Source organism: Terrapene carolina, unplaced genomic scaffold (assembly GCF_002925995.2).
Source record: "Terrapene carolina triunguis isolate 2854851 unplaced genomic scaffold, T_m_triunguis-2.0 Scaffold33911, whole genome shotgun sequence".
NCBI lineage: Eukaryota > Metazoa > Chordata > Testudines > Emydidae > Terrapene > Terrapene triunguis.
Window position 1 is genome coordinate 5,609,893 of NW_020698262.1, and position 27,278 is coordinate 5,637,170.

A 27,278-nucleotide genomic window follows, 5' to 3' on the forward strand; every position below is an offset into this window, starting at 1 on the left:
TCAATATATGTTCCATTCTATATGCATCCGAAGAAGTGGGCTGTAGCCCACGAAAGCTTATGCTCTAATAAATTTGTTAGTCTCTAAGGTGCCACAAGTACTCCTATTCTTTATTCAGTGTGGAAGATGAATTTTTCCAATGTGGTTCCTTTGTATACCTTAACATGGAGTGGATTAGATGTGTATTGGCCTTTTTCTTTTAGTACTTATTTAACTGCTTGCGAGTTTCAGGGACTTATATCCCCGTAGGTTTAATTCCAGGATTATAGATATCTAGACATCCAGTAAATCATTTAAGACTTTAACAGCATATAGGTTTGAGTCATTTCTAAATAACCCCACTGATTAGCTAAAACTGTATTTAACTAGGACTGCCAGATGTGGGTAAGAACTATGAAGTAATACAGAATACTAATTTAGGGTCTGATCCTAGTTCCATTGAAGTCAATGACAAAACTCCCATTTATTTCAATGGGAATAGGAAGAGACCCTTAAATCTTATTGCTTTGGAAGCTTTTATTCTTTCTAGCCAAACTCTAATCTAATCGTCCTCCTTCTAATTTAAAGGCCAGCTCCTCTTCCCACAACTGTAGCACTCTTTTACTTAGATAAACATTGTCAGGTTGAGTTGACCCAAAACTTAAGTTTCTAAAGAAAAATATATGAGCAACAGAAATGTTTCAGTGATTATTTTTGTGAATTCCAGTGAAAGCAGCACTCTTGGTTTGGAGTTAAACTTTCCTTGGCATCATTTGCAATCCAAACATTGCAGCATTGTGCTAGTGCATGAGAACTAATAAGCAATGGAAAAAAGCAAAACTGACTTCTCTGCTTTCATTGTCTGAGCTTAGTGAATAAAAAATAAACAGCATTAAAGATTAGATTTTTAAGATCCCTTTGATCTGAATAATCAAAATTAATTCCACATATAAGCCACTCTGTGTTTTTCACTATGGCCTTAAATTTGAGGGTGTCCATTTAGAGATGGAACACTGAGTGAGGATCTGTGTGCTGGAAGGAGTGCTTAGTCAAAGGATGAAGCCCTGACAGCTCTCACCAGGGATGTCTAAAGATTTGTCATTCTGCATTTTAGGTAAGGCGCTGTTTTTCTGGCAACACATCCAAGAGTGTTGGAGACATGTGGGTGTTTTAAGGCCAAGGTTCTGTTCTTGTTTTGAGAACCAAGCTGAAGATAAATCAATAGTTTCACGTATTTGCACAATTCTAAGTCTCATCCTCATCCTTTGGTTTTGGACAGTGGGATAGGGTTCATTACTGCCTGATTTCCTGATGTTAAATAGAGAGTGTTACTGTTCAGTGGTACAAACTACAGCACAGAGGCTGTTTACCTCATGCAGGGAAATAATCCAGTTGCTCTGACAGAGCCTGGAGGAAAGTAGCCCTGTGTTTGGGGTGTGGTGAGCTGGTAAATCTGGGAATCCCTCCTACCCTTTAGGGCAGGTGCTTGTTTAAACTTTATTTATATGGGGCGGTGTCTCAGGCGTAGGCCTAGAGAAAGGGCTGTGGCCAGAACTACCCTGTTATTCTACTGCTGTAGAACAGACATAAAAGGGCATCTCCAGACAGATTTTTCACTGCTGTGGGTGTCAAAGTAGAGTTTATCTGAGGTAACTGTAAGGGTAAAATGTGTGTGGTCTAGAGAAAGGTACAGTTAGGTGAGCAGCTCTTCCCTTCAAATCAAGCTTGAATGAAGGCCACATCTGCAGGGCTAGATGATGGCTTTAGGCACATCCCTGAGGAAATGGTGATGAGTCAGGTGCATCAACCAAGGAATAACCCAGGGAGGCTCTGAGTCTCAGAGGCACACCTTGGAGTCATAATTCCCTCCCTTGTTTTGGGTGGGGGGATGGGGTTAGTAATTTAAAGATGATCTTTAACAGCATATTACAACATCCCATGCACTAGCTCAGTTGTGTAGGCCAATGAGTAGGGGCTATGAAACCAAGGCTCTGCCTTTCTCCACCCACATGCTCTGGAGAAAGAGTAAGCAGCCCATTCAAGGATGTATGTAAGGAGGCTTCATATTCCTGCACACATGTGTGGTCCAAGCCACAATCTAGCCCTCCATGTTTTGCTATTTAATATTCTTTGCAAACTACTGCTTACCTAAGGCCATGGCATAAGCTATTCCATCCTTTTAGACAGGTTTGCCTTCAACTGTGCAAGAATCCAGCTTTTAAGAGAATGAACACAAAATATAGTCTAGATGTGAAGAAATAATGCATTAAATTGGTATTGTACCTTCCTATTCTGATTCATACATTTCACTTGGACCAGACCAATGTATTTCCTGCCAAACACCAACACCTAAATCCACTGACAATTCGCTAACAGATTTCACCCTGAGTATGATAGATACGAATTTCAGAAATGTAAGTCAAAGATTAAAAGAAAGTTACCCCGTGCTTCCCTTGTTTAATTTCCCTTCCAATTTCCCAAAAACCAGTTGCATGAATGAATGTCTTTAGAAAGATACAGGGCCCAATTTACAGCCATTCCACAGAACTGCAATAAGCAGCTGCAGTCTATAATTTTCGAGTAACACCGCATTTATGCAAACGGCAACCATCCTTTTTGCCATGATTTGTGGACTCCAGTGCCAGAAGACCTAACCTCACTCTCATGCAACAGTGAACGAGAGAGAAGGGAAAGGGAGAAAGAAAAAGACAGAGAAACAAACTGGTTGCTGCCTCAGCATATAGACTGCAAGATAAATAAAAAACATTTTTTTTAAAAGTGTTAATAAAATACCCACTAGGAACAGAAAGGCAGATTAGAACTGACAAGTTGGCCATAGGGTCTTCTGCAGGCTCTGGCAGAGAGAACTGAGCCAGGATGACATGTCAAGAAACTGAACTATGTTGACATGGCTTGTATTTTCTTAAATTCCCTACTCCTTTTTTCAATAAAAAGTATTGTAAAATATAATGGATAGAATAAAAGCTTTAGTCTACAGTAAAGTACAGATCTCCCAAGCTATGAAAGAGCAACTGAACTATTCTGGTAAATATTCAATGTGTTATATTTGCCATTTAATCTCCTCTAATTTTTCTCAGCAAGGCAGCACTTCAACTCTCACTGAGATCAGTGGAAAGTCTTCAGTGTAACCTGAATTGAGTCCTACATTATTTTGAGATTTTTAAAAAGACCGGTGTTATTAAAATAGCTAATTGGGAAATGTTGGGGTTAGATTTATCATCTTTTTGTCTCTAGGACGGTAATGGGGTTTGATCCAAATCTCATTGAAGACAATGGAATTGGGGGGATTACTCATCATGTGAAAATTAGCCAGGTGCTAATCAGGGCCTCAAACTGTAGTGTTTTGAACGATTAATGTCGAAAACAGTAGAGCTTTTATAAAAAGTTAGGCACAATAAACAAGCCTCTAAATCCCTTACAACTTCATAGAATTAGACCCAGGTGTCCACACTGACAATGCTTAGCACACTGTACGCTAGTGACTGCTTTAAAACAAAATTCCAGGATGCCCCTTTGTTTCAGAGAAGCAGCTCAGTAGTAACTTAAATGGTATTTGTGCCTTTACATTCAGTTTGGATTCTCTCCCCCCCGCCACTTCTGATTTAGGGGAACTGGGAACTTTTCAGGGGAAATCTGTAAATTGTTCAAACTGAAAGGTTGTAACACAAGAGAGATTTTCCTATGGCATCTTTTTATTATTAATTATTAATTATTAATTATTATTATTGGCATGATCTTTGTTTGGGATTTTAATCATTACCTAACTGAGACCTATACTGCTGCACAGCACATAATCTATGTTCACATTTTAAATGAGCACAGCCATGCAGAGACTGAAGTTCCAAAGAGTTTATCAGAAGTCCATCTAGTATTGTTTCTAATCAGTGAACTGCACAAATACCAGTACAATAGAGTCAAAGGCTGGCAGGTTAAAGGGGTATTCCTCATACAGCAAGCGCTCTAATGAGAGGAAGGTTCAGACAAATGGGCTTTCATTTGCTTTAGTAGGGATTTATTTTATTGTTATTTTGGTGCTCACTCCACATTCTTTGAGGGGTGAAGTAGCCATGGCTAGAGCCAGGTGTAGGAGCAAATTCGGATCCCCTCTGTGGGGACAGGTGGTCTGAAAGGCAGCAGAATCAGTCTGGTTTCACTGCACAGGGTGAAGGTGTGGTGTTCCGTGATCACTCCGCCCTTAAGGGGCTTGCAGAGATCAGCTTTATTTTGTGTCCAGTTTCAGCCGGCTGGGAGTAAGAACAAGAGCTTCACAGTTCCCCTCCCAGATTCTCTGTCTGCAAAGCTCAGTTCTTAAAAGCACAGCTTCTAATAGCACAGAGAAGAAGGAAGATGTGAAGAATGCATGGCTGGGAGTTCGCATCCCTAACCACAGTGAAGCTGTGCTATGCTAGGCCCTCCTCCTTGCCAGCACAGGAACTGATCTCTAACGATGGCCCCTGGGGTGGTAGCCACCCCCAAAGTGCTAAAGGGGAAGAGGTCTCATTGAGGTGCTTTCCACACAGGTTTCTCTCCTACTGTTTTATCAGGGTGCCTGGAGTGTTTTGGTGGGGCTGGCCTACAAACCTTGGAATTCAGAAGGATCCAATTGGGTCTATGGAAGGCCAGAGCCATCCATGCAGTATCTGCCGCTGCACCAGCTCCGGGTCTCCAGCAACCCCACCTCCAGTCTTGAGAGATGAGCCAAGTGGAACTTCACTGACAGGGCTCATGAGGCCAGAAGGGAGCTTTAGTGGTATTTCTTTTCTGCCTGAGGCTTTCTTTTCTCCCCATTTTCTCCCCTCCTTTTAACAACCTATCCACTAGCATAGATTCCAGCAGCCATGGAGAGCTCTTGTATGGCCTAGAACAGGGGTAGGCAACCTATGGCATGTGTGCCAAAGGTGGCACGCGAGCTGATTTTCAGTGGCACTCACACTGCCCGGGTCCTGACCACTGGTCCAGGGGGCTCTGCATTTTAATTTAATTTTAATTGAAGCTTCTTAAACATTTTAAAAACTTTATTTACTTTACATACACCAATAGTTTAGTTATATATTATAGACTTATAGAAAGAGACCTTCTAAAAACGTTAAAATGTATTACTGGCACACGAAACCTTAAATTAGAGTGAATAAATGAAGACTTGGCACATCACTTCTGAAAGGTTGCCGACCCCTGGCCTAGAAAATGGGGGGTGGGTTTGGGGGCAGGTCAATGCCTCTGTGGAGGTGACCAACCCATTTCCCCATGAGATTGGGTGAGCTAAACACTGAGGGAGTCATAGAGACCCACATTCCATATGGGGTCTTTAGAGCACCTGGGGGTATTACTGGGCAGCCCAATAACAAGCTTTGGTACCATGACACAATAGGTAGATATTAGAGCAAATAAAGCACAGAAAGAGCTTACTAGTCCTTTCAGCTCAGTCATTTTCTTACCTAAACAACGAAGGCCTTTTCAGGGTCCTTTACTGAAAGAAGTTATGCAAGTGCAAACGGGTTGACTCAGCCAGCTGCCACATTGGCAACAAGTTTACACAATCTCTCCTCCCAAATGCAAGAGGTTGAACTTGTAGAAATAATTGCACCCCTCTGGCCAGGGTGACAGGGGGACAAAGAGGTAATCAAAGCAGAGACAAAAGGGGAAAGCAACATAATTTTATATAATTAGAGGAAAGTGGTAATATAGATTTCAGGATCACAGGGAAAGGATTGGCCAATACATTATGTATTAATTCTTATCTCAGAACTGTACTTATCAAACTAAACCATACTTATGTATAAATCTTGCCTCATTGTCATCTGGCAACTCACAGCAACTGCTAATTGTATTATATATCTTCCAAAACTATGTACAGTCGTTGCCGGCTCTAGGTACATTACCATTTATTACACTCACAAATAGGATTTGCTCTTGGGGACCAGGATTTTTCTGCTCTATAAAGGCAGCACTGCAAAATGAAACAATTTAAATAAACAGACACTCAAGCAGGCACAGCATAGTGTTATCCAACATCTGGAAGAACCAAAATGGGGTTTTGCAAACCAGTCATAAGCAAACTATGAGGGTCAGATCCCCAGTGGGAGTAAGTCATACAAGTGTAGCTCCACTGAAATCAACACTGCATTGAGCAGGACTCCCACTGAAGTCAGCGTGAGTTATTAACTTTAATGCAGCCACTCCGATCTGCACTGGCTGAGGATCTGGCTTTTAGGACTCAAACTTGTTTACCTGCTAACTGAGCCATTTTGCTTTGATTTACTCAGCTGGGCCAATGACTACTTCAGACTTCCACATGGGGACAAACTCATCCATCAAAAGCCACAGAGTGAGACTGGGTCTGAATTTGGCCCAGAATCAGCTGTTAATTCTCCTGTCCATTGGAAAGAATCAGTGTCATCTTTCTCTTTAGCTTAAAAATATCTTAATAAAGAGACACTTGGTCTGTTGAGTGGGAGGTACAAACTTCCACGTTTAACTCCAGCTTTGATACTGACTTCCCTCCTTTGCCTAAGGGAGTGTTTATCTTTACCTTGGTTGCCCTATTTGTGAAATAAGGATGAAAATAAAAGGAAATTGAATAACCCCAGGGTTGTGAGGATTAATAAGTTAATATATTTTCAGCATTTGAAGATGAAAAGTGCTATCATGCATAAATCCTAAATATTGTTTACACATACATGGGAACAGCAATTTGGAAACAACTTAATTGGATCTATTCAAATTTATTCCATATCAATCAAGCACTGAGCAAATTCCTACTGAAACTGGTGGGAGCTACATGGGCAAAAGACTGAAGGATTAGGACAATGGGTAACATTTTTAATAGCACCTAAGTAATTTAGGACCCCAAGTTCCATTTTCAAAAATAACTTGGAGACTTAGGAGCCTAAGGCTCATTCAGCGTCAATGGAATTTAAAATCCTAAATCACTTTGGAGCGTCTGAAAATTCCACCCCCTGTAATTAGTCAATTTTAATGCAACCCTGCTTGAGTACAAAAACGTTGTTTCCAACAAAAGTGCGTAAGTATTAAATTTAGATAAATAATTTAGATCTGAATTGTCTTAAGTTTTACAAGACCAAGTGATATCTTTATTTGCATGCCTATTTCTTGGGGTTTACATTATTATTAATTTATTATTATTATTATTTGGGGTAAGGCGCAGAGCTCTAAACCAAATCACCGCTGATTATTTGGCACTGGTGGCTGAAATTTTACTGTAGACAAAGACGAAGCATGGTCTGTTAGTTAAATCCCAGCTTCTCTTCTCAACTTTTACACAGATTAATTCTGTGAAGTCACTTTACTTTGTTGGGGATACAATTCTATTTTGCAGGTGTGCCCAGGATGCTCAGTGGGATTTGGCCCAGTGTGAACTATTATTTGTAAAGCATTTTGATACCCTTGACTGAAAGGTGGTGTGTCAGTGCAAAGTCATGTACTCATTTAAATAAAGACACTGTCATGTGCTTTGTTGTTTCAGGGTCTGTTCCTGCAAGGTGCAGAGGGCCTTCTATTCCTGTTGAAGTCAATAGGTATAGAGGACCTTCAGTATCTTGCACATCCATAGGAATACAGTAATCTGCAGGATCCCCATTAATTTCAATTGGAAATGTGCCTGAGTAAGAACTGCAGGAATGACGACTGGATCAAGAGCAAAAGGGAACAAATTTGCAGGCTTTTCCAGCACTCTGCAGCATTTCTGATCTAACACTGAGCCATGGAAAAGATTAAAGAACCCAAAGGCCAAAAACCTGTTTCAACTAGTATAGTGGGTCCAAAGTTTCCTCTGAGATCTTGGGCTATAGCTCCCAGATATTGCAGAGGCACAACACTGAGAGAGTCCCATAGATAAGACCGTATGTATTCTAGATGAACTGGAAAACATATAGTGAACTACTTTGAACCTTGCCTGTCATTAATGTCTGATTACTACAGTTATCTCACTGCAAAAGGAGCTAAATATGACGTTTAAAAAACTATTAGGGGAAAAACCAAATGCAGGGGAAATAATCACCTTCCCTTGCCAAAGTCAGAGTGACAGACTGAATTTTGTTCCTGCTCCCATTTAATTCTGAGAACTTCCATCAAATTCGAGTGAGCATCTAGTGTAGAGAAGGGATAAGCACAGGGTAGAGAGTGTAACAAGCAGTAATACAAGGCTTTTTGTTACCTACACATGTCATCCCAGGGTTGTTTCCTCCACTCTGCTATGACATGGGTTTTAGTCCTATTAATGAGCGTAATTCTGATGCCCATGCTCAGAGCTGGATCTAGCTTCATCAAATAAACAGGAATCTTTCCATTCACTTCTATGGAGTTTCGCCAAGGACAAATGTAGTCCTCTTTGATGAACTGCAGTGAACAATTTAACTACTACTGCTCCTTGAGATAAAAAGTGCCAGAAGTCTATTTTGCCATTCTAAACCTTTAGATACTAAGTCTTATATACTTTAGCTGCTAGATCAGGGGTAGGCAACCTATGGCACGTGTGAGCTGATTTTCAGTGGCACTCACACTGCCCGGGTCCTGGCCACCGGTCCGGGGGGCTCTGCATTTTAACTTAATTTTAAATGAAGCTTCTTAAACATTTTAAAAACCCCTTATTTACTTTACATACAACAATAGTTTCGTTATATATTATAGACTTATAGAAAGAGACCTTCTAAAAATGTTAAAATGTATTACTGGCACGCAAAACCTTAAATTAGAGTGGAAAAAATGAAGACTCGGCACACCACTTCTGAAAGATTGCTGATCCCTGTGCTAGACGATCGCATGAAGTTGGTGGAAATATTATTTATTGTTATTCCAGTAGCGTCTAGTGGCCCCAAACAAGATTGGGACCCCATTGGGTTAGGCACTGCACAAACATAGAGTAAGAGACAAGAGCTCAGTCTAAAGAGACAAGATAGACAAAAAGTGGAAGGGGAAACAGAAAATTGCATTAGTTAAACTCAGCATTTTTTCTATAATTTGTCATATGTTATCTCAATACTTTACTCACACTCTCACAACTTTAGTCTTCAAGGAACTATCTGTGGATTTAAGTTTTTTTGCTTATTCGTTTAACATATAGCACAACAGAGATTGCCTTTTTCCCCCCTTTTCTTATTTAACAACAACAAATTCCTTCCTTTCCCACTCTCCACTCTCTATCTATCTAGGAGTTATTTGATGTCCTTAGCAAATTAATTGCTGGATTTCTCCTCTTCTCATGTACCTAGCTCTAGGCTATGACATTTCTTGTCATATTACTTTTCTTTTACTTGTTAATCCCTGGCCAACAAAAAATGTACTGCTCTAATTTTGCTGAGAGTCAAGGAAACCTGGAAACTTTTATTAAGGTTGAAATCATCTTAGATCTGATGTCCAACTTCTCTCCTATATAGAAAGATGTGAAGGATCTCTTTGACAGATGATAAACAGTGGCTACAGCTACCAAGCAGGCTCAAACACTAAGAAATTGATGTTGAGTTTGAATTCAGTAATTCGAATGTCATCAAGAAACAGGTTCAAATCAGGAAATAGTTCCAAATCTCCAAATTGTAAAATCTCCATATAAATACAGTAGAACCTTACATAAAATGTGAATCTCCACTGGTGGTTAGATTTGTAAGATCACTGGGAGAGGGCACGTATCATATTTTATGTTTTGAAATGCCACATATATGTACAGCACAAGGGGCATTTGCTAACTAATAAATAATCAATGGTGTGAAAGTCGCAGACATCTTCAGTTATTTCAATTAAGTGTTAGTCTTTTTATAGAAATTTCACTCTACTTCAAATAAAGATTCATCCCATTAGAAGCATATTCCACTGTGCTAACTGGCTTGGAATGGAACAATTTATGTCTACCAGCTATCTACCAGATAGGTATTTACTTTCTGCATTCCGAAGATGATATCACCTCCCGATTCCTCTCTGCTCTGGCTGACCCAGAAGTGTTGCCTCTCTTCAATGGGGGCAGCAGTTCCCAGTCTTGCTGCAGCTACTCTATGAGAGTCCCCTTTATACCTAAAGAAATGGCACATTACATACTTCCATTATCAGATCTCTGTGACTGGGGCAGGATGTGAACTGGGTGTGGGATAGTGCATGAGCATGCTGTAGGTCCTAGCTATACTGGCACACTTTTGCCTGAAAGGTTAATTATGGAGATGATGTAGAAGATAATGGCAGATGTAAGTCTTCCAGTGTTGTCTTTGGTCATGAAGTTATGTATGGGTTTTCTACATATTGTTCAGCATTCTTCAGACCATGAATGGTGCTTTTATAAACTGAATGCTATATCAATATCATGTTTAACTAGGATCTCACAGACATTGTAGAGGAAAAGTTGGAAAACAACCCAAGTTTTTAACAACCATTGGATGATGCAGAAAGGAAAAGCTGTGTGGGATTTCCTTTGGGATGTTCCAGGAATATGCACAAACCCAGGCATTAGGCCAGCATAATCTGGGCATATCACCCAAGTGCAGGGTAGAGAGGAATTAGCAGCTTGTGCAGAAACATGCATTTAGTGTTCAGACAAGGAATAGCTTTAGCAGCAGTTGTGGATTTGCCAAGTGCCCAAAGAAACATAGAATGAGGGAGAGGAAAAATAAAAAACAGAGCGGGGGAAAACTATCTGGAATAGAATTTACTTTGTCCCTGTAGTTCTAGACCAGCGCATTAAAGCCAATCGTAATCCCACTCATTGCAGTATCCTCCATCTTGTTCAGATTTCATCCATGAATGAACAACTGGATTTGTACCAGACGACTGGAAACCTACCTGAAATACAACCCTTTAAAGTGTTTGCAAAACTGGAATTAGATAAAACATTCACGAGAGAGATTTAGTAGATGTGACTTTCATACAAGGAAAGAAATTTTACTGAAAGTATTTGCCCAGAGTTCACAGGGTCCGTCTCTAGAAACTAGTTATACCCCATGTCCTCTGTATAGGTGACTGCATCATAGTTTTTCCTGTCTCTCTGGTATTAATAATTATTGGTTACGTTTAAAATTCAGATACTCCACGGGGTTTGTGCTAAACCGGTTACATTTACTGTAACCACATTTTGATTTTAAATGATACTAATGAGCTATCCTGGGTATATAAAGTACCATGTATGTTCTGAGAGCATGTTTGGGATGGAAAGCAAATATTTTGATTCGATTCTTGGGAAAAGCGCTGTGACGCTTATTTAGATTATGCTTCAAACCAGCCTGCCCCGCGCGCGCACTCGCACCCACCCACCCACCCCTAAATTATGTCTGTGCATGTATTGGGCACACTGTGTGGGGAAAGGAGTGCCCAGCTGCAGCGACTGAGTGGTGGATTGAGGCATTCTGCCTATGCAATACAGACCCTACCAGGGAAGAGAAGGAACCCTAGTTTTCATTGCACTTCTTTTTAATGGTTTAGCTTGTGCTCCTCACATCCTTGTCAAGTATCAGGGGGTAGCCGTGTTAGTCTGTATCTACAAAAACAACAAGGACTGGTGGCACCTTAAAGACTAACAGATTTATTCGGGCATAAGCTTTCATGGGTTTTTACCCACTTCTTCGGATGCATAGAGTCACTGCTATGCATCCAAAGAAGTGAGGTTTTTACCCATGAAAGCTTATGCCCGAATAAATCTGTTAGTCTTTAAGGTGCCACCAGACTCCTTGTTGTTTTCACATCCTTGTGTACCTGTTGCCAGATGTTAGCAGGCTTGCAGGTTGCCCAGGGTAGTGGCCCTACTGTCACTGCAACTAGACACACCCTTTTTGGGCTGTAGACCATGGTTATCCATTTCAATTACCCCTCCATTCCCTCCTTGCACTCAAGGGAGGGCCATGGCAGCAGTCTGATCTCAGTCAATCACATTTAGTTTCTCTGGTCTCTGTGCAGAGATACAGCTGCCATCTCAACCATCAGCAGAATATATCAGATATTTTCTCTTCTGTTAGTGTTCCCCAGTTAGTGTTACACACAGCACAGGCTGCACCCTGTGAGCAGCACTATGTATGTCCAGTATTTGCTGTGCCACTGACATGCTTGCTTGCTTAAAAAGCTAGGACAAGACACTGTTAATAAAGCGATTCCCACTTAACTGAGAGCTGGCAGCTATTAGCATCACTAAGGATTTATCCGCACTGCCACTGCTCTTATGACAACCTGTGTCTCTTTGAACATAATGCAGTTTACTTTTCAGGCTATTACTTTCTGACAGTCTCCCTAATCAACTGGCAGACAAATCTGTGCTGGTCCCTAGCTGGCAGTTAGGTCAGGGTGACTATTACACTTTTGATTCATTAAAAATTCTAGTTTGATGGTAATGCCGCTAACCCAATAAGAATCCTCAGCAAGAACACCGGCAGTGAAAAACCACTTATGTTACAGAAGTACTAGTGGTTGATAATGGAGGACTTTATACAACCTGTACTGTGTAAATGTCAGCCCCTTGTACTCCCTAAACCTTACCTAACCTAACCTACAAAAGCCAGGTCACTGAGATATGCCATGTCAATTCTTGGCCAATGATGCAATCCCAGCTAAAATAATACAGACCCAGAGAGTTCACAAAAGCTGAGGCTATGTCCACACTGCTAAGCAAAACCCAAAGCTGTGGCAGTGAGTGTCAGAGCCCAGGTCAACTGATGCTTTATTCCTACTGGGCCTGATTTCTACAGCTATAAACCAATCTCTTCAAACTGTAATTAACTAATAAAATTGCTTTCTAATCTCCAAGCTGCCTAGAGCACATTGGACTCCATGGACAGTGGTTTTACTACTTGTTTATCTCACTGAATAAAATCAGTTATCAGGAATGCAACCTGTAAAATAGCGGGTGTTGACAAAAGGACTGAAGTCCAGGATCAGGATATTTAACAAACATTAACCACTTCATCCCACTTCACTATTATTTCAATTTCACTTTTATTGCAGCCTGGCTAGTAATTTACCATGGGCTGCAAATTACAGGTGAAGCAAGCTTAGCTCACCTCCTATTGGCCCAAGGGAGGGGAAACTCTCTTTTGTCTCCACTGTGTGGCTGATGTTTACAGCCCATTAGGCAGATAATCTTTTAAATTGTGTGCTTTTGGGGCCAGGGACCATGCCTCCCCTTATGTTTGTGTGGTATCTGGCACATGGTGGGTGCTCTGGATAACATAAATAATAATTGGTCATTTATAATTATCAGGTTTGTCTCTAACTAGATGTTGGCATGTATACGAGTGCCATCAGTCACAGACTTTGCACATGCAGTAGGCCTCATTTTCTCTGAGCCTCGGGTTTCCCTTCAGCAAAATGGGGTTTAAATTTACCACTGTAAAGCACTTTCAGATCTTTGGGAGAAAGACCATAGATAAATTCAATGTATTATTTTATTTATTTGTATTACTTGTTTTTATCTGAAAGTTAAAATATATCAGGAAGTTTGTTTCGTACTCAAATGTATGAGTTGAGTGATATATTAGCATAGCCTTAGTTAGAGGAACATTACACAAAATGTGTTATATTGTGAGTAGCACCATTTCACATTGCAGGAATCTCCATTGGGATTTGAACACATCCAAGAAATATTACCATATATTTTCACAACGCAATTACAATATTCTTTTAGAATACCAGGAGGTAAAGGACAATGCGATAATTTGCTTTTTTATGTTCTCATCTTCCCTTTGTGCTTATGATTATTGTGAAAAGGTTGTGGCACCATCTGTGGTACCTAATCACCAAACTGTGCCTGGTGCACAGGCTAATTGTGTTGATGATCTCTTCCAAGTGTTACATGAACCAGGCTGATGGGACTGGATGCTTCAGTAACATTCAAGAGCTCTTCAGCCAAATAGACCTGTCACACCCCCAAAAATATCTTGTTTGCATTTTCCCAAGTTCCTGGACAGGTTCCCTCCCTTGTCACTGCTCTTGGATCATGACTGACACCAATAATGGTATAGTGGTGGAGTTTATAAGTGATGGACAGAATTCTCTAAGTGCTGGAGTCCCAAACCAAGGAGAAAATTCTTGAAGTAACTGGTGTACTTTCAGCATATGTCTACACTGCTGCTGGGAGTGAGCTTCCCTGAATGGGTAGACAGACTTGCGCTAGCAGGGCTCAAGCTGGAGCACTAAAAATAGTGACTTGGGTGGTAGCCCACCACCGCCATGGGTCTGAGCTAGGGTGGCTAGCCCCAGTCTCTGCCAGAGCTGCAATGTCCAAACAGCTATTTTTGGCACAGTAGCTTGAGCCCTGCTAGCGCATGTCTGTCTACCCAGACTAGAAAGCTTGTTCCTAGCTGCAATGTAGACATACCCTCTGGCTACTCATTCCTCATATGACTGTTGGAGTCAATGGCTAAATATAGATTTCTTTGCTAAAAGAGAGAGGGATTTGCTGGCAGAATTCTCCTTCTGTCACTAGAAAATGGACTGCCTGAAGAGATTTCAAGGGAACTAGATTTTATTATATTTCCCCCATTTGGGTGTCCAAGTGTCATATAAAAATTACACTATATTCAAATTGGAATTAGGGCCCATATACTTGCAGCCAAATCTGGATCCAAAGTCAGAGGATGCAGTTTGGAGCTAAGAATCAAGAACCTGGAATCATAGGTGCTGGAACTAAGAGTGCTGGGGGTGCTGCAGCACCCCCTGGCTTGAAGTGGTTTCCATCATATACAGGGTTTACAGTTTGGTTCAATGGCTCTCAGCACCCCCACTATACAAATTGTCCCAGCACCCCTGCCTAGAATCCCACAGAATTTGAGTCTTTGTTTTTGTTCCATTCCTAACATAAAATATTTTTTAAAATAAGGATTGATGATTTACACAATAATAATCTATAAAAGGCCCTGAATCCAAGGTATTAGATAACAACATTATATATTTTTGTGGAGATGTAAACTGTATGTAAATAGAAAAGGAAGTTTTTGCCAGTTGGTTGGACTGAGCACCTGAATCACCTCCCATTGAGGTCAATGGAAAGTCTCCCATTGACTTTGATGGGAGCTGGAGACATCCCTAAATCATCAAGTGATCACTATATCTTACAAGGCTGAATAAATTGCAGGACTTATATTTCTCAAGACATCTAAGAATAAGTAGTTTCTAGATGAATTACTCATTAAATCAAAGTCAAGAAAGTAATGAGAGGAAAGAGTCTCATATCATTTCTAGCAAATGTCTGACTATCTCTGCTGTGGGCTGAAATTCATGTGCCTGTAGCACAGTGGAGGTAAGCAAACACCACAAAGTTTCATCTTGCTTTTCCTGGAAAATAATTGTCCCAAACTGTCCTATAAAATTAAATCAAGCAAGAGAAGCAGTTGACTTAGGAACTCTCCTTCTAAGAAATGTCACCAGAACATTGTTACTATTGATACATTGACAGTACAAATTATCCAACAAAATGGGTTTGCACTGGCAAACAGAATTCAGCCTTACATAATGTAGCTTTAAATTCCAGGACATCTTTACCAGCTTTCCCTTTTAGTTGGCCAGAAAGAATACATTCTCAGCACAGTTCAATTTGGTAATTGCATGGTTGCTTTATCCGTCTGGTAAAGTATATTTTTTCATGACATAATCAATCATGCTATTAAGGAACAACTCATCCTTGATGGCCTATTTAGAGCTAACCAGAAACCTCAACATTCTTTGACCATTCACAAATATGCAGCACTTTCTTTCCCTCGTAACAACCAAAGTATCATAACTAGTATCTCAGGAAGAGCCATTAGACTCATTTTCCAGTAGATTTCCTGATTTAAAAAAAAAATTATCCTTTTAAAGTCAACACAAGAAAAACAAACAGTGTGTTTTGCATGAGTTGGGAAGTCTGAGATATCAGTGGAGAAAAATATCATTAATTCTGTGAATTAATGTTGTACTCACTCTTTTGTAGCACTATGAATTCGCTACCATGTTTCCATTATTAGAGTGGAAAAATCACCTATATGTATCTACTTTATTTTCACAGCAATTGAGCTACATTCTTCTGTTTATCATTACATTTAGAAGTAGTTTCTTCCATTCTTTAGTGTTGTGGCAATTCAAAGGTGATCAATGGTATTGCTGAATTCATTTTCTCCATACAGCGGCCAATGATAAGCTCAGATTCACAAACGAGGTAACTTGCCCATGCGCCACTGGAATCAACGTAAGCTGATTTACACCAGCTGAGAATCTGGCCTCTTAGCTGAGGTTAGCTAGCCAATTGCAGGATGTCAACAGCCAGGGTACACTTTTTTTAAGTGAACATGTGTCACTTGATCATGGACCTTGGTGCCCAAGATAAAATTAATTGTTTAGCTTGTAATTACAGCTGGTTGGAGTAACTTCAACAGAACCATCTTCCATTGGAGAATGCAGTTCCATCAAAATAGAGATGCTTCACAAAAATGATCAGAATTCCACCAAAATTTTGTTTTTTAGGAAAACGGTGTGAAAATGTTTCAACAATGTTGAAATGTCCCATTTTGACATTTTCAGAATGAAATATTTTAATTTTCCATTTTGAAATCACTTTTAATTTTGAATATTTCAATTTTTTGTATTTCCATAACATAAAATAAACAAGTCAAAAACCAAAACAAAACATTTGAAAAGATCCAGAATGAAAAAAATATTCAGAATTTTCTTTTGTGGAGAATTTTGAATTTTTCAGGTTTCATTCCAATTCAGAATGAAGCCTAATTTCAAAATCTAAAAATTCACTAAATAAAATTTCCTAGCAAAACACAGTCACATACAAAAACTCTGGCAAGCCATGCAAGAAAGTATACACATATGCAAAGACCATCAAAAAGTGTTTCTTCGTTTACGGCCTGTACATCCAACCCTAGGACTTCTTACAGCAAATGTACGCAAGTATGGAAATATCCTCTATGCCACTGACTCCTGGAGTAGAAGTTATTCAAGTCTCATACTGTAATGTGACACACTAAAATATGCACAGTGATACTGTACCCATATCAAATACCTATCTACAACATTCTAGCCCAGTGGCAATGCCAAACAAGAGATCTAAGTTGGGAAGTAACCTGGGTACATACAGCATAAGGGACATCTAGTTTCTCCTAAATTTGATGGAATAGTCAGAACTGGTCTGTGTATCCCCCCCGATATTTGTTACTTTAGAAGGGTCAAGATTAATCTCAGCTTTCATTTAAAAAACAAAATAAATCCCAAGCTTCTTTCATCTCAAGGAACTATGGGAATATCAACACATCACTAGAGCTGAACGTTTGTCCCATTGACTTTACCTTTAAGAATCACACCTTTTTCATGGTCCTCCCTACAGCTAAGAGATAGCCTTCTGGATCTAGGAAATACAGAGCTGTAGGTGCCTTGAGTTTTGAAGGAAACCCGGACCAATTAATGTCTAGGGAAGGGGTGCCACCCAGGCTGCCTTTGACACAATTAGGGCTCCTGGAGAGCTGTCTGCATCTAATCTAGGTTCTTTGCTGAGCAGCCATTGTCATCCAGATCAACACAGAAGTGTGAGGACCTCACTAGCGTGCAAAGCAGCATGGTGCAGATGACTAAAACGGAACTGGAGCAAGTTCTACTCCTGGCTCTGACATAGATTCCTGTGACCATGGTCAGATCACTTAAACTTTCAGCCTTAGTTTTCCCATTTGTAAAATGAGAAGAATGAAGAAGGAATGCAAGCACGAAGGACAGAAAAGAGAGAATGGAGAGAAAGACAAAGGAATAAGAAATTAAAGGTAATCACCAAGAGAAGACACACATCCCACTTTTAGTGAATGCAATTTCATCTATATGTGTTCCTTGACTTTATTGTACTGACCTGGCAGGTGTCATCAACTTCTGTAAGCTTTGTCAAAAGTGAGGGGACATCTGTTTTGAGTATTTACATTTATATTACTGGCTACTCTGGATTTCATAGTTAAATAAATAAGAAAGAATAGGTTTGTAACTCATGAGAATGCATATGAAGCCCTGGGAGCTCATGCAAGTGAAAAAAAAAAAAAGAGTACCTCATTATCTGTTACCCTGATTTAAGGTGAGTAATTAGCAAAGCACCTTCCCTACTCACGTTACTGTGGTGGATATACGTCTGACATCTCTAATAAGAAGCTGAGCATCCAGCCACTAAGACGCTCCTATAAGCCGTACAACAATCCTCTTAAGGATTTAGGGAAATCAGAGGCTCAGCGTTGCCATCTGTGGCTTAATAAATATTTTCTTCAGGGGCTTTATACTTTGTTTTAGCTACCGAGAAAATATAGTCATACTGGAATTTTTGAGGAGGTGGCACTGCTATTTATCTCCCTTCCCTCACTTAATCATTTCCCTGCTATTGTGGGAGTCTCAGGGATTGGGGACCTCAGTCCTTCCTATTCTCTGCCTGTGGCACATAATAGTCTTGTCTCCTGAGGGCTGTAATACTTTGGTCTAATGTTGGTTGTTGGGTTTAATGTGCGGGTGCTGTGTGGGGTTGGTGGCTGAAGATATACAGAAGGTCAGAATAGATGATCTGATGGTTCCATCTGGCCTTGAATCCCCCTAGCCAAAGCCTCCCCTCCCCAATGCCATCTTTTGTTAACTAACTAGTGAAAGAAACCATGCTGTACACCCTTATGGGCCAGCACTGTTCAGCCAGCTCACATGAAACATGGGGCACTTCTAAGCCATTGCAGGGTCATCACCACTTTCAGTTACATGGCCTCATTCAGTCGCACCATCTCTAAGCAATTGAAGTCAAGCACACCACCTCTGTCCAGCTGACCTACCTTCTCTCTGAAGGTACAGACCTATCTGAATCTAGCTGAGGATAAAGGAAAGCAGAATAAATCTGTCTGCTTTTGAGAGAAGAACATATTAAGGAAACAAAAGATTAACAGTCTTTTCCTCCGGAGCTTTAGAAGAAGGTAAAGTGGAGTTTATATAGACCAGAGGATGCCAGCATAAAAGGTGCTGGTGTATGTACAGATGGGAAGAAGGCCACTTATTAAATTCAAGCAAGAACTAACCATTCCCCCTTGCTTACCAGAGCCTGTATGTAGAGAAAAGGGAATATAGAAATAAAGGAGCATGAATGTGGCCAGGCCTAGAGGGCAGGGCACCACAACTGGGGTCACAAGACTTAAGGGATCTATTCCTGGCTCTGCACTGACCTGCTGTGTGTGACCTTGGGCAAGTTGCTTCCTCTGTCTGTGCCTCTGTTTCCCCTCACACCTTGTGCCTGTCTTGTTAATTTACAATGTAAAGCTTTCTGAGGCAGAAGTAGTCTCTCACTATGTTTGCATACAGTGCCTAGACCAGTAGGCCCCCAATCTCTGTTGGGGCTTGTAGGTATGACTGTAATAAAGATAATAAGTGAAGAGGGCATCGTAAAGGTCTTTTTAACTTCTTAAGATTCAACAGTGAGAAAAGAACAGCCTGGCTTTCAGAATCAGATCCTGGCTTGTACACATATTTTTTGCATATGCTTTCACTCTACTAACACTCTGCATGCAAGCAATACATTTTAACATTCGTGCACACAGGGATTAGAACTTCAAAACATGACCCATTTGCCTATTGGGCTTGGCACACGTAAGTCCTAGTGAACACATGTGCAAGTAGAATCTATCACCCACATGCAGAGCAGTTCACGCATGAAAAGTGCGCACACAACTGTGTGGGCAGCAAGTGGAAGTCAGGATGAAGCCCTACATTTAAATGAAACCCTGTAAGTGAGTTTGGTACATTTCAAAATGAATCAAATGTAAATCAAGTCTCCCTTTTCTTACCTGTCAAGTTCCAGGTTCTGCTGCACTACTGTAAGCTAAAATGAATGATGCCCTTTGCTCCACGTATGCATAGGTGAATTTCTTGGACTTATTCAGGGGAAATCTGTTCTTGACAAGCAAATCTACCTGCATCTATCATCTGGGATCTAAAAGCCTAATTTTCCTCAGCTGCTCTTCACTTTACTTGGAGTGATAGGTACTTACCTCTGAAAATCAGGCCATACATGGATAGGGCCAGATTTGTAAACTAGTTAAGTGTACAAGTGCATGCTTAAATGTGTGTGTAACTGCATCTCCAATTTGCACATGCAATTACCACAACTATATGCAAATTGGATATTTTTGATCATTTGTATGTGCAATTATGTGATTTGCACATGCAATCATGGTAACTGCATGCAGAAATTAGGCACAAAATTGAACACCTAACTTGTTTTAAAATCGGGGCAGTCTGGCGGTACTATATGCAGAGGATTATATAACAATAATTATAACTTGCTTTTCAAACCACTTAGAATAAATACAGTGTCTCCATGTAGTCTTTTCCAGCTGTCAGTTTTGTCTGTACTTTTATATGAATAAACTTTTTTTATATAACCAAGAGAGATGGATGAATTTCATTTTTATTTGACTGAATGTTTGCATAGTATTTTTTAACAACCAGTATCATCAACAGCAGCAGATTATATCCCTGGTATAAGGCATGCAGATCTCTAGCAAAGCTCTTATCAGATCCATAAATGCATTAGAGAATGTGGTGAGAAGTCAATGGAATCAGCACTGTTTGCTAGGAAGGCCCCAACCGAGACTGGGCATTTTGCCTGGGACGGCAAACTGAGGATTAAGGGCTTTATGGGACATGTGAACTCACACAAATGCAAACATTAGCATGATTAAAATTTAGCAAACTATGATGTACAACCCCTTGGGCAATATCAAGTAGACACAGCTGTATTTATAGCTTGTTACAAAGAAGCTCTGTTAGTACTAACAGCAATTCAGTAACAGAGAGACTGGAGATAATTTGGGATCTCTGTCTCAAACACTAGGATTCGCTAGATCTCATGCAGTGCATTCATCCTTAGTTAAGCTGAGTCTTTACTGAAATAACCTTTACTACAATTGCTAAACCGAACATTTTTCCTGTGCATCACTCATTGCATTAACACGTAGACCCAAAGTTGGAAGACCAAACAGCATCATCGTATTAAAGGCCTGGAACTATAAAAATGGATTAGATCATTTCTGGATAATGCTCAGTGTTGGCATTTTGTCTGTCTGGGGTGGTGATGAGGAGAGGGAAAGTTTGGAAACAGTGAGAATGATGACTGGAGATGCATGCACTGCCATTTGGAGGGGATGTAGAGAATGACATATTGTGAAGTGCTTAATTGGGTAATGAAGACATCTAAACAAATGTAAGCTAGGCTCCAATGTCTGCAAGAAAATCAGAGCTTTTGCTATCCCATTTTCACACTCAGGAGGTAGGAACATGTGTCGTCTTTGATCTCTGGGAAAGAAGCAAGAAAGAAACAAATACAGGTTATTAAATCCCGGGGTCTCCGGCTTTCACACGTTGACTCACTGTGTTGCACTGCTGCTCTTGGCATTAGCTTTGGAGAAAAGTAGGAAGCACCTTTAGGAATTATGAAAGCCAATAGCATGGTGATAGAGAATGGTCAGATATCTTTACCCTAAGGAAGCAGTCTTGAAGAATAATAACCACGTTCTGGACTGATGACAAGATAAGAGAAATGGTATATTGTTTAAGTGTGGAGCAGAGGATACTGTTATAATACAGACCAAAAGCATTGCAGGCGCTGGTTTGGATGATTCAGTTCTCCTAGAAGGAGAAAATACAATACATCCAAACCAATCTGCAGCCTTGTTATCACAGCTTCCTTTTTGAGCTAGGAATAGTTCTTTTGGATTGGGTAATGAATAAAGAACACATGGTCTCCCTTTGGCAGCAAGGGCCGGATGTGAGTGTGTTTAGTCCTTAGTTTGTCTCCCGCATGCTGTCCTGCCACTAGCCCACTGGCTCATTCCCCCAGCTCCCTTTTAAATCCAGTATTCCTTACTCCTGAGTGTTACGTATTATTGACAATATTGGACAATATTTAGACTACTGTATTTTACACTCGCTTTGCACAGGGAGTAAATGTATATGCAAGGCTGTGGGGAAACAGGTCCCCATTCTTCAGGAACATCAGTCTGTACTCCCCCTGTTTATTTTCTCCCTGGAAGGCAAGTCCTCATGCTTGTCTGAATGGAGGAATGTTACTCTGATTTCGAGACTAATGATCTTTAGCATCTCAGTGTACTAAGGGAGAGGCAAGGGGAGAAATGGAAAGATCCTTGCCTCCTGCAGAGTTTCAGACAGGGTCAGGTATTCACTATATTGGAGTGGCACTAGAAGGCAGCTTTTCCCCTGATATAGAGGGCTGCAAAACACTGGATTACATGGCTGTCATCACTGCTTATTGGCTTTTGTTCATTGCACACACAATGAACGCTTGCAAGGCAGCAACGAAAATGGTACTACAGTGCTCTGCTTGGGTGTCTAGGGGGAAGCTCAGACCTCATTCAGGGCAAAAACACTAAAACAGCAAAAAAGTAGAGCAGCTTTCTTCCCAGAGATCCGAGAACCAGGTGCACAGCTGCCTACAATGATGAGAATACTGAGAATATATTGCACTTCATCTAGTAATAATACTTAGAGGTAGATTCTCATACCCTTACTGATACTGAATAGCACCTAATTGCATAGCCTTTTGGAATAAATGGGTCTTCTCATACAACAAGGTGTTATTCAACATCAGTAAGAATATCAAAATCTAGCTCTCAGTATTTAGCACCAGATTCTGTCATTCTTACTCATGTTGAGTAGTACCATACTCCAAGAGTAACCTCATTTATTCAAGTGGGACTATAAGGGAACCTTTGAGATAAGTAGGAGTGGCAGAATCTGTATATCACACTTCTATTTTCAACGTGCTATATAAACATGTTATTCATCACCACACCCCTCACACTTAGGTAAGTTTTGGTTTCCCCATTTGAAAGGCAGGGAAGCTAACGGAGAGAGGTTAAGCGACACAGGCTAAGATTATATGGTAAAGCAGAGTGCTGTATATTCTGATAACAATATAAATAAAATACAAAAGGCTAAAACTGGTGCAGTAATTGCACCACCACACACAAAATATGTTGCCCAGACTTCCACATGTCAGGCTGTGGAAATACGAGGCCAGATTCCCAGCCCTGCTGTTCATTTATGTGATGTACAATGGTTTTACAAGCCTGTTTAAAACACCATCAACTTGAGTGTTTTGTTCAAAGGGAAAGTGAAAATGAAAGGTGTGGCTCCAAACTGGACCATCAGGGGAACTGATCAACGTGGCTGCAGTACGTCAAACCAGCAGCACCACTCTGGTCAGTGTGAGACAACGAGATGCAGGGATTAATGAGAGGTTTTCCCCTTTGTTGGACACACTGTTGGACTGTCAGAGATGCTCAATCCAAAATGGGCCCAAGGAAAATCAACGTTCAGAATAGCTCTGTGCAGAATCCATTGTCATGTGGTCACGGAGAAAGGTGTGAGGGGGTAAACTAGCCTTCTGAACCTTGGAAGGACTCTGGACACCTCAAAGCCCTGCCTGCCCTCCTCCTACACTGGACGATACAGCTGCAAAAAAAAAAATATTTTTTTCAAATAAAAAAATGGCCTTTCCCCCCCACAAACATGAAAACTTTGTGTGAAAATAATTAATTTATTTTTAAATGTTTCCGTTTTTCTGACAAAACTGGAAAATTAAACATATTCAGGTGTCAGCTTTTCCTTTGTTCTTCCCCTTTCTCTTTTCTGTTTGTTTTCCTTTCTCACTGACAAAAAAATAAAAATAAAGGGGGAAAGAAAGAGAGGAAGGGGACATGAAAACCTGAACATTTTCAATAAAAATGTTCATGGAAAAACTATGATTGAACATAGAATCATGGCTTTTCCAAACCTGCAGAATGTAAATGGGTTTGAGATTTTAAAAAAATGTTAAAAAAATCTTTTCCATTTTTATAACCAACACTACTTGTTGGTATGATTCAGGGGAGGGCTCCGGCAATGGGAATTGAGTGTGCTGAACATGGGCTCAGACCCTGTCTTTCTACCTGGCAGATACATGTTTCTCTAATACACATAATAACTGTGCCTTATGTGCTTCACTTCATCAAGCAACTTTTTTAGGGTCCTGTTCTATAATTATTATTATTTCATTGCATTTGTCTGAATGTTGTTTTTAAAATGTTTTTAACAAGCTTCAGGGATTGACTTATTTGCAAGGGAAACAAAGCCAATGTGAATCTCTCTTTCCAGATGTTAGTATGAATCAGATGGCTACATTTTAACCCTTTCCTTTAAATACAAAAAAATGGTAAGTCTCAACATAGTGGACTGGACCATTAGCTGATGCAAATTGATCTAGTTCCGTTGACTTCAATGGAGGTAGGCCAATTTACACCACATCAGTGTTGCCAATTGTCATGATTTTAATCAGGAGTTTCACAATACTTGGTGTTTTTCTTAAAGCTCCAACTGCTGGAGTTATGAGGTTGCATGAGAATCCTCCCCCCCACACACACATACACTTTTTTTAAGTAGGTGTCTTGGCATCAGGGTTGTGAGAAAAATCTTGAAAATCTGAAGCGAGTGCACCCTAAAAGCTCAGAAACCAGCAAGGAAAAAAAACCCAAAATGCTAATTAAAAAGATCTCATCATTTTTAAACTAATCCCACGATTTTTGTGTGGCCTGACTCCTGGTTTCTGAACATCAGAGATCAGCAGTTCTGTAAATGCAAATGGAGTAAATAAAAAACTGTTTTTTTTTGGTTTTTTTTTAAATTGCCTTCGTCATTATCCCTGAATGCAAGAGGTAGGAATACTACAGATTACAATGGCTGCCCATATTGATGATAGAGGAGATTCTCTTCTCATTTACACTGGTGAAAATCAGGAGTAGCTCCACAGAAGTCAATGGAGCCAAAGGGTTGAACATGAGAGAAAAATCAGACCCCAAAATTATTATAATCTAAATGTTAGGAAAAAGCCAGAATTTCACCTAATATGGCACCAAAGAGTCGGCTTACATCTGGATTGGTTGGGTAGGAGTGTACAGGTTGGGTAGGGTGCTTAATTTTTAAAGTGATTAGTTGAAACTTTAAAGAGCGGCAAGGTAATGTGTGAATGTGTCTCCACTGTAGTGACAACGTTGATAGTCAGACTAATTTCTTTGGAGAAGAGACCATCATTTTACTCTCTGTTTGTACAGTACCTAGCTCACTGGGGTCAATGACTGAGGCTCTCTGGTGGCACTGCAATACAAATAGAATAAATAAATAAAATAATAATAATAAAAGAGCTGATATGCACACATTATCAGTGCATGTGCAACATGCATCTGGCTGGCAAATGGTAGTTTGAGATATAAGAAAGTCTCCCCCTTTCCCAGTTTGATTTTAATTTCACTTAGAAAACCAAGCTGAACTGGTGGAAAAGAATGCCCCTTCCTCCCTTGAAAAATACACTGTGCATAATAAATATGTTACGCTCAATCAGCTTCTTGATGTTTCTGAAGTGACAGCAATTGATATAGCCCAGAACAGCGATGAGTGTCTGAGTCCAACACCCGCTAAGAGAAGCTGAAACAAGTGGTGGATGGAAAATCCATTAGAGAAAAATCTATGTGGAGACAAAATATTTTGGTTTCTAGCAGTTCTCAAGAGGTCTGAGTGGAGTGGGCAAGAGTTTATGATGGAAGTCAATCAGTTCCCAAGCTCATGTTATTTTGTTTGTGTAAAAGAATATGAGATGTTAAAACAATCACTTCTATTTTTACTGAGTAGTTCTTCTCAATAGTTTTTCTCGAGGGGAGCTGATTTTGAAATGTGGATGGGCATGGTTTATGGCCTACATAACTATGGAAGAGTAGATTTGTATTGCAAAGACCATTACCATTATAATTATTTCTTACAAAGTTTTTAATCATATGTTTGGATTTTAATTTGCACATTCTGATGATTTTTTTCCTAAAGTCTCTTGATTTGATGACTGGACTGAATCCAAAACATATGTACATTTAAAAGGAAAGACTGCGTAAATAGCACACAACTTTGCTATTCACTTGTGGTATAGACTTGGGCAGGTCTTGTAACTTCTCCATGCCTCAGTTTCCCCACCTATAAAATTAGGATACTTGTCCTCTATTATAACATGGTTTGAGGTCTTTGGACAAAAAGCACAATACAAGTGCTAGTTTAAATGCAATGTAAATGCCTAGGTAACCCTGCCCCATTAGAAATAAATCCAATTTAGGAGTCAAAAATCTACTCTCTCTCTCATAGGACTTTTTAAACTGTTATTCTCTGTTCATTTCTCTTTACCTTCCAGAATTGTCTGATTCTACTGCTGTATTGGCACAACTTGAGCAGATAGATTTAGTCTCAACCTCATTTTATCCTGATGCAAAACTGTCAGTGTCTGGTATTTTCAAAAGGAAAAAAAAAATTTGAATGCAGTGCCAGCAATAATCTCTTGCTCTTTGACTCACTCTGTAAACCCATGGGTTTATGTATTTATTCACTTATTTATTTTGATCTCTTTAAACCAACATTGCTTATTGCTTTTACCAGGTTGCATGAGGTAAAACAATGGAAAATGGAATTGTTAATGTTGATTGGACTAATTTTACGATATCATTAAAAATCCTGGAGATTAAAGGGTATTGAATAACATAACTGGGATTTTATCATAAGCAACCGAGTTAATGGAGTGAAAAGAAGGGATTTGATCTGGGACCAAATATTCAAAGCTCTGCACAACCAACAATTGGCACAAAATACAAATTCATCTGTTGTGCACCCTCACAAACGTGTGTGCAAGTGCAAGTATCATGCTAGTACATGTGTGTCTGTCTGTGTAGATGAGAGGTTTTGTGGAGCTTTGCATTCATGTATCGTTTGCAAAACTCACCCATTACACTGGCCTTTGAAAATCTGGCCACCAAAATCTACATCAGCATATGACAGGACTGATCACTAGGTAGTTTGTTCAGGCCTCATGGTGAAGTGTGAATAGTAATTTTCATATTTCATTCAGAACTGGTAAGGCCCTGTGTGAAAGAGCTTTAAACAGTGGAATCCAAAAAAGTGCTACATCTTGCAAACTTGATTTGTTCACACAATCACTGAAGTTAGTTCAAGTAGCCAGCATTCCCCTCTTCCAATGCAGAATCATTGCCTGTCAAATACTGCCTCGTGTTTTCTCCAGTCTCGTTTTAAACATCCCAACAGATAAAGTTTCAGCCTAAAGCATTTCACTTATTCAAGACATTTTAATTAATATCCAACCTCGATTTTCCCTTTAATCCCACTTTCATCCCATTACTCCTAGCAATCCCTTTTATAAAATCCAAAATAAAGTTTCTACCTCCATAATGGTCACACCTCTCCAATACCTGTAGACAGTTACCATGTCCCTCCCTCCA